The sequence below is a fragment of the Saccopteryx leptura genome, chromosome 5 (genome assembly GCF_036850995.1).
Source record: "Saccopteryx leptura isolate mSacLep1 chromosome 5, mSacLep1_pri_phased_curated, whole genome shotgun sequence".
In the NCBI taxonomy this organism is placed as follows: Eukaryota; Metazoa; Chordata; class Mammalia; order Chiroptera; family Emballonuridae; genus Saccopteryx; species Saccopteryx leptura.
In genome coordinates this window covers 111,725,535-111,732,808 of record NC_089507.1, presented here as the reverse complement: position 1 = coordinate 111,732,808, position 7,274 = coordinate 111,725,535, and the positions used below count along the sequence as shown (strand labels likewise).

General features: G+C 44.0%; 1 pseudogene; it reads left to right on the top strand.

Annotated features, from left to right (window-relative positions):
• Positions 1-1,485: 1,485 nt before the first annotated feature.
• On the top strand, positions 1,486-6,635 carry LOC136406540 (endoribonuclease LACTB2-like; annotated as a pseudogene).
• Positions 6,636-7,274: the final 639 nt, after the last annotated feature.

Sequence of the window (7,274 nt, the reverse complement as noted above, 5' to 3'; positions counted from 1 at the left end):
AACTACATAGAGAGAGAAAAACACCCCTCATAGCATTGGTGGTGTCAGCTGTTGGTGACTTCCAAGTCCAGGCCAAGGACACCTGAGTAGGGCCTTTGAGATGAATCCAGCCCAAGCACCATCTGATTGCAATCACATGAGACACCCCTAGCAGAGCCATGTCAACCCAAGGACCAAAAGAGATAAAATAACTGTTATTATTTTACACCACTGAGTGTGGGTGACCTGCTTCTTACACTTAGCAAGAGATAGTTGGAACAAGTACCGAATGTATGCCAGGCACGGTATTAGGTCTTGGAGCTGCTCCTCCCCTCGTGGAGTTTAAAACTTCCTGACCCAGTGTTCTAAGTAAATGTCCAAAATACTCCCCCCACCCCAGTCTTTCTGATTTTGCAATCCAAACAGCAAGTAGGAAACATTTGAATAAACAGATTTGTGTCAATATAAGAAAATACATATATAAGTGCAAAATAAACAGCAAACAGAATTGGCTGAAAGGAGGGAACTCCTGGAAGCTCCACCAGCAGTGGAGGAGTCAGCAGGGAAGTAGGACCTGGGCTAGATGTCCAGAAGTCCTGTGGGTGAAAGTGCTGGGGCAGGGCGGGGGGCCTTTTAGCCTTTGTGTAGCTGAGCAGTGTGAGCTGGTTTGGGAGAGTGCCTATACAGAGAAATGTGTGAAGAAAAAGAATAAAAGAAATCAACAGGCGACTGATTACAGAGGGTCTGGAAGGCTACAGCAAGGGTTTAAAAGCGCTGGACTTCATTTTCCAAACCAGGGGGTGGTCCTGAAGGGTTACAAGCCACAGACAGGCCATGATGATAAGTGTAGTCTGTTTGACAATGAAAAGAACATGGATGGCCAACCAGCAGACTCTAGAAATAATGTTCAGATACGGTCAACAGCATCTTTTCCCACTGTCACTCCTCTCCCAGGACATGCCCCGCTCCAAATGACACTTATTGCTCTTCCAACATATTTCTTCCTTCCCCCGTCGGTTTTAGTACTCTCTGGCCAGTGGAATCATGGCAGTTTCACTGACCCATGTCCCCTCCACTGGGCTGGATCCATTTATGGGAGTTCTGCCAGGAGCTAGCCACTGAATGGGTAGGCTCACCCAGTCACCAAAGTCCCTGATAGCTGCTTCCCGGTGTTCCAAGGAGTTCTTTGTGCCTGTTGTTATTGTTTTACTTTTTCTTCTTTGTGACCATTTGATTTTTCATGCTCTGCACAATATCATTAGTGCAGTGATGCCTGACAAGTTTTATCCTAAAGTGAGTGTGACATTTAAGGACATGTTCAAGTGTTCCCTGAAGGAGAAATGCTCCCAGTTTCTGGAAAAGATGCTATGTAACAACAATTAGATGGTGCTTTCATCTTCAAAGCTCTGTGCAAACATTATCTAATTAAACCTCTTATAAACCTGGAAGGCAGGGAGTGTCCCTACACCTGGATTTTGGAGGAGGAGATTAGAAACTGTACGCTACATGGCAAACCTGCTACCAAATAGGCTCAGCTTTGGTGCCAAAACCAGCCAGGACGGGCCCCTGACCCTCATTCCCACATTGAAGCCAAGTGGGAAACTTAACACTCATGGTTTTAATTAATTGCCAGAGTCGTACACCATAGCTCCATGTCAGGGTTTTCAGACCAAAGGAAAACAGATTGTACTAGTCCCGGAGGCAGGATCCGGGGTGCCCAGGCTGGATTTTTGCTGTCTCATTACAAGAGCTCTCAACAGTTTGAATTCCCCTTCTGTCAACAAAGCCCTGTCCATCTGTGATGCCAGACCCAGAACAGCCCTCACACAATCTGTGAAGAGAGAGAGGGCTTGGAAAATGATCTTCCAATGAGGTTCTACAATGTGAACTGTTTCAGCAGCTGGGGAAAGCGGAAGACAAGTCCTTGGCCTCCTTGTGACAAATTTTTCTCCTCATCCTGCCACCTCCACCCAGGAGCAATGTCTCTCATTAGCCTGCGGATGGAGACCTCAGACTCTCTCTTCCTCTCTCGATGCCCCACCCCTCGGTCTCTGGACTCACTGATACTGGGCAAGACATAATTGAAGCTGTCCTAGGGACTTTGCATTTTAGCAGGAGACAGAAGTACTATTTCGCAAAATCAAAGTCCTGATGGAGGTATTCCGGACACAGGAACTGATTTGGAGAGGAAGTATTTGGGGTGGTGTGACCCTGATAGCATACCCCTGCACACCAACAACAGCAGCAGCCAGCGTGTTTTGAGTACTTACCAGGAGCCAAGGTCTGTTTGAAAAGAAAGTCTGGTGTTGTGGTTGAGGACATAGTCGCTGATCTTTCCCCCACTAAGAAACTGTCTGACTCTCTGTGTCCCAGTTTCTTCACCTCTACAATGGCAATGATAAGTGAACTTATCTCCTAGGGTCCTTGTGAGGGGATGAATTACACAGTGTGTACACAGCAGGGGGCCAGGCACATTAGCACAAAGACGCCATTTCTGTCATTGTGGGCACTTTACTTGTATTAATATGGCCTTCTGACGGGCACTATCTCTCATCCCATTTTGCAGATAGAGAGGCTGAAGCACAGAGGTAAGCAGACATGTCTCAATCACACAGCTGGTCACTCGTGGACGCTTGACTCTCCCTGGGGAAGCCTGATGACAGAACCAAAACCTGATCACCATGTTGTGCTGCCCTGCCTCACAGGCCACCGTGCAATATGGGGTGGGCTTTCAGGGCCAGGGCTGCAGGCAGCAACACTCTGCTGGCTGTTACAGCCATGGGGCAAGCTGTGACTTATCCACCTCAATCACAGTAGGGGAGGCTCTCTGTTCTCCCTATCTATCCTCACCTTCACAACAGACATTATACAGTACAAGGTGGCCACAAAGATTCAGATAACTTGTGCAAGGGGATTTTGAAAGGTTTAAAGAGTTCTCTCTTTAAATGTAAGAAATTATTATTCTCTACTGCAAACCAAGCTAAAATGGGGCAGCTATAAGCAAGGGAACTGCAGGGATCCAGGCCCCTGAAGGCCTCAGAAGTGCACTTGTACTGCAGAGAGTCATCCTCAGTTCATGGAGGTGATCAGCAGAGAGAGAAATCTGGGCAGAGCTGGGCTGGGGGTCCAGGAGCCCAGGCACTAGGCTGGGTGGGGAACCAGGGGAAGATCCCTCTTTACAAACCCTACTGCAAGTCCCACTGCACAGCCCACCCATCTACCCCACAACCAAGGAAACCTTGACATGTTCCAGGTGCTTCACCAAGCTGCTCTTCAAACCCTCCTGAAAGTACCTCCAAGGTCAAGCTCTCACAGAAAGAGGCCTTCGGTACTGTGGAACTGGGCAAGAAGTCTCTGAGGAAGGCAGGATTAAAGGGCAGTCAATCTTTGTGGGGTCTGTAGGGCCCTCGTGTCCTTGACCCCCACAGGGACTTACTAAGCTCTCCTATTTCTTCCATTTTATGACAGAGTCATGCTGAAGTCCTCAGCCTGCTTGGGCCATCTTGAGTCAGTACCCTGCTGAGGGGTCAGGTGCAAACAAGCTGGTGCTACCCAGGTCTTTGGAGAAATTTACCCCCACTCCTGGGGCCCAGCTGTTCTCAGCATGTTGCTTTGTACATTCCCAAAGTCAAAGGACCCAAACTGCATGCTAGGGTTGTAGAGAGTACGTATTTTCAAGTTACTGACTTGGTTCTTATGACAGCAAATCTGCTTTACCAGCCAATCGAAATGATTTCTTAAAAATCATCACTTACCCTGTCCAGATAGCTCAGTTGGTTAGAGTGTCGTCTCAAAGAGCAGAGGTTGCCGGTTCAATTCCCAGTCAGGGCACATACAGAAGCAGAACGATGTTCCTATCTCTCTCCACACCCCTCTCTAAAATCAATACAATAAACATTTTTAAAAATTATCACTTTCCGGGTTCCATGCTCTGGCCATACCATAAGCTGCATGCCCATGGGAAGCTGATTATATTCCATCCAGAGCTGTTTATCATCTGGCGTGCCCTAGGCTGTAACCCAGGTCTCACAACCCAGCAGGACACCTGGTAGGCACCCACCCCAGGAGAACATTCATTGAGATGGTAGAGAACCAGCAATTGCAGAATATATCAGCTGTTTAAAGCCAGCTCTGAATGAATTTAACACAGCAACCCATGAAATCATTGGGATTCACTAGCATTGTGATCATACCAGAGTTATACAAGATATTTGTAAAACATGAAAAATGACACTAAATATCACATTTAAAATTTTCCATGGAATCTGAAGAGAGAAGAAATTATAACAGATGGAAAATGTAGAACCTGAGAGAGAAGTTACCTACTAAGAAGGGATTCTGGTGGCTACAGATGGGCCCCTCATGCAAACTGCACTTCACTGAGAAGCCTGTACTGAGGTTCCTGTCCATGCACTGAACTGCCTCCCTGCACTGTGTCCCTGCCATCTAATTAGTCCTTATAGAGGAGCTCCTGGAGTCCTATTTCAGCCAATAAGACTGAGTCATTCCCTGTGCAATCAGAGATGTGCAGCTATAGCCCCAATATTTTCATTGACCTATCAGAGCAACTCCATTTTGACCAATCAGGAAAGTGCCCTTTGGACCAATTAAACTCTGAAAATTTTGGAGTCTTCATTTGCATGAAGACAGACTAATCAAGGACCAGGGCTGGCGACTTCTGTCTATATAAGCCAGCTCCCATCTAGCTCTGGGAGTGCACTTTTTCTTACCATTGAGAACTGTGTCTCCGTATTTGAGCTGAAACACCAAAGGAGACAGCACAGAGCTGGCCAGCCAGGAGCAGAGAAGAGCAGAGCAGAGCAGAGTTGTCTAGCAAGAGAGGGGCCTGGCTCCAGGGCCACGTCACAGCTGAGCTGTATCACAACTGAACTGATTTGCACTGAATACCGTTTCCTTTTCACTGCACCTCCAACTGAGAATTTTTGCTGGTGTTAAATTGTCACCAATGACCATTGGTTGACAGGAGCAACAATATATTTATTTGAAAGCTAGAGATGTGACTGAGATTGCGGGTGCTACTCTAAGAATGATATACACACCTAGCCACACTGATGATCACATGACTTTACTTTGAAAAGAGGAAAATGCTCTTTTCTGGACATTGTATCCCAGGGGAAGGAATTGTATTTGAAGACCTCTACAACTATAATGAACTCCCTAAAAGAATGTGACAACCAATGGCATCAATTCAAGGAATCCCAATTTGGTGTGTGGTGAAATGGGAAACAATTCAGTGCACACAGCTCAATGATGACACAGCACAGCTATGAGGCTATCCTGGGACCAGGCTCCTCTTCATCTAGGCAGCTCTGCTCTGCTTTGCCTCTCTGTTCCTGTGCCAGTCTGCTGTGCTCTGGAGATGTTTCAGTATTTCAGCTCTAGCTGGGGAAATGCAATCTTCAGTCACTGGTAGTAAGGGAAATTATGCTCCCAGAGCCAGAGGGAAGCTGGTTTATACAGGCGGAAGTCCACTCCCTGGTCCCTGATTGGTTTGTCCTCATGCAAATGAGGACTTCAAATCTTTGCAGTTTGATTTGCCCAATAGGTCAAAATAAAGCCATTCTGGTTGGCTGGAATGCACAACTCTGATTATACAGGAAAAGCCTTAGTCCTATTGGTTGAAATAGGATTCCAATAACTCTACTATTAAGGGCTGCTCAGATGGCAGAAACAGTACAAGCACATAGCTCAGTGGAGGCTTCTCCCTAAAGTACAGTTCCCATGAGAAGCCCTGTGCAGAAATGGCTGTGAAGCTTTTTATTTTTAAATTTGAGCCCAGCTAGCCACCAGGAGCCCTTCTTAGTAGGTATCTTCTTTCTAAGGGTCCACAGGTTATTGAAAATTGAAGCTGATATTCTATATCCAGGACATGGCCCAGTAATCTGTAATGTTAAAGCTAAAATTCTACAATGCATTTCTCACAGAAATCTTCAAAAAGAGCAAATTTATGATAATTTTTAATAACCATTTACAGTAATGGAGTGTGGGGCCAGTAGTCATAGCCGCTGTCACTGCCAGGCTGGTGCAGGTTCCCATTAGATTCGGGCAGATGATAAAGAAACTGAGGAACCAAAAAATGGTGGGCCATTGCTTTATTCAAGCCTATCACCCGGCCAGCAAGAAACACACAGAGGGAAAACACTTCCCTTTCCATTCAGGGCTCCCAAAGCCACTGACACATCTGGGTTTTCCTAGAATCAAAGGCCCCCCACCAGTCTTAGTCACCTCTGGTTCCCCATCTGCCAATATGGCTTCTTACTCTGCAAAATTAGCTTCTCTCTTCTTCCCTTTCATCTGGGCTTCTTCCTCCAACTTTCTTTTCTAAACTTTTTGGTGCAAAAAACCCTCCTCCAGAACACATTAGCATAACAAAGCCTCTTCCCATGTAGGAAGGTAATTAACAATTTTAGATCAGCACCATTTTTAACAAAGTGAGCAAACATTAAAATCACATTTTACAAACTTATTAGCGCAACATGGAGCTTTTAAAAATTATTTACAAGAATACTCATGAGCACTTACATAAAATGGATGAATATAATCTCTTACTTCATTTGAAAAAATTCGAACAAAAAGAAAAAATATTTAGCAACATGGATCCTGACAAGAAATAGAAAAGTTATCTGTACTTTTAGGTTAATAAAATTTTGTTTATAGATAATGGTATATTTGCTTAACTATTAATTATTTAGAGTATTTAGAGTGTATTTAATTGAAAATAACCCTAGATATCGTTCAAAATAATGTCATATTTACTGTAAAATATATAAATTGCATTTTACATCTATAATATAGAGCATTTATTTAACCTAGATCTTACAACCTTTTACCAAAAATTCAGGATCCAAAATTTAGCCACTTTCAATTGAATTGAAATAATTAAGTTTATGTAATTTAAACCAGATATTATTCTTGAAAATTGGTTATCTATAATCAGTGGCCAATAATACTATTTTCTCAAGCTCCTTCAGTTAACAGCACAAATTTCTATGTAATCCTTCCTTTGCTGCAACCCTTGTCTATATCTACAAATAATGGCTTTATTTTCATGTTTTTGTCTACTATATCATGATCATGTATCAGTTTTGTAGCTCTGTATCATGTTTATTTCATTATAATGGTATTTCACAAATGATTTATGCATATGAACATGTGGTAATTAAAAAATACTAAATTCTCAGTTTAAAAATAAATAATTACTTTCTCATCTTGTGTTTTGGTTAACAAAACCCACCATCCCTCACCTCTAAATAGGAACAAACAAAGGCCAAAAG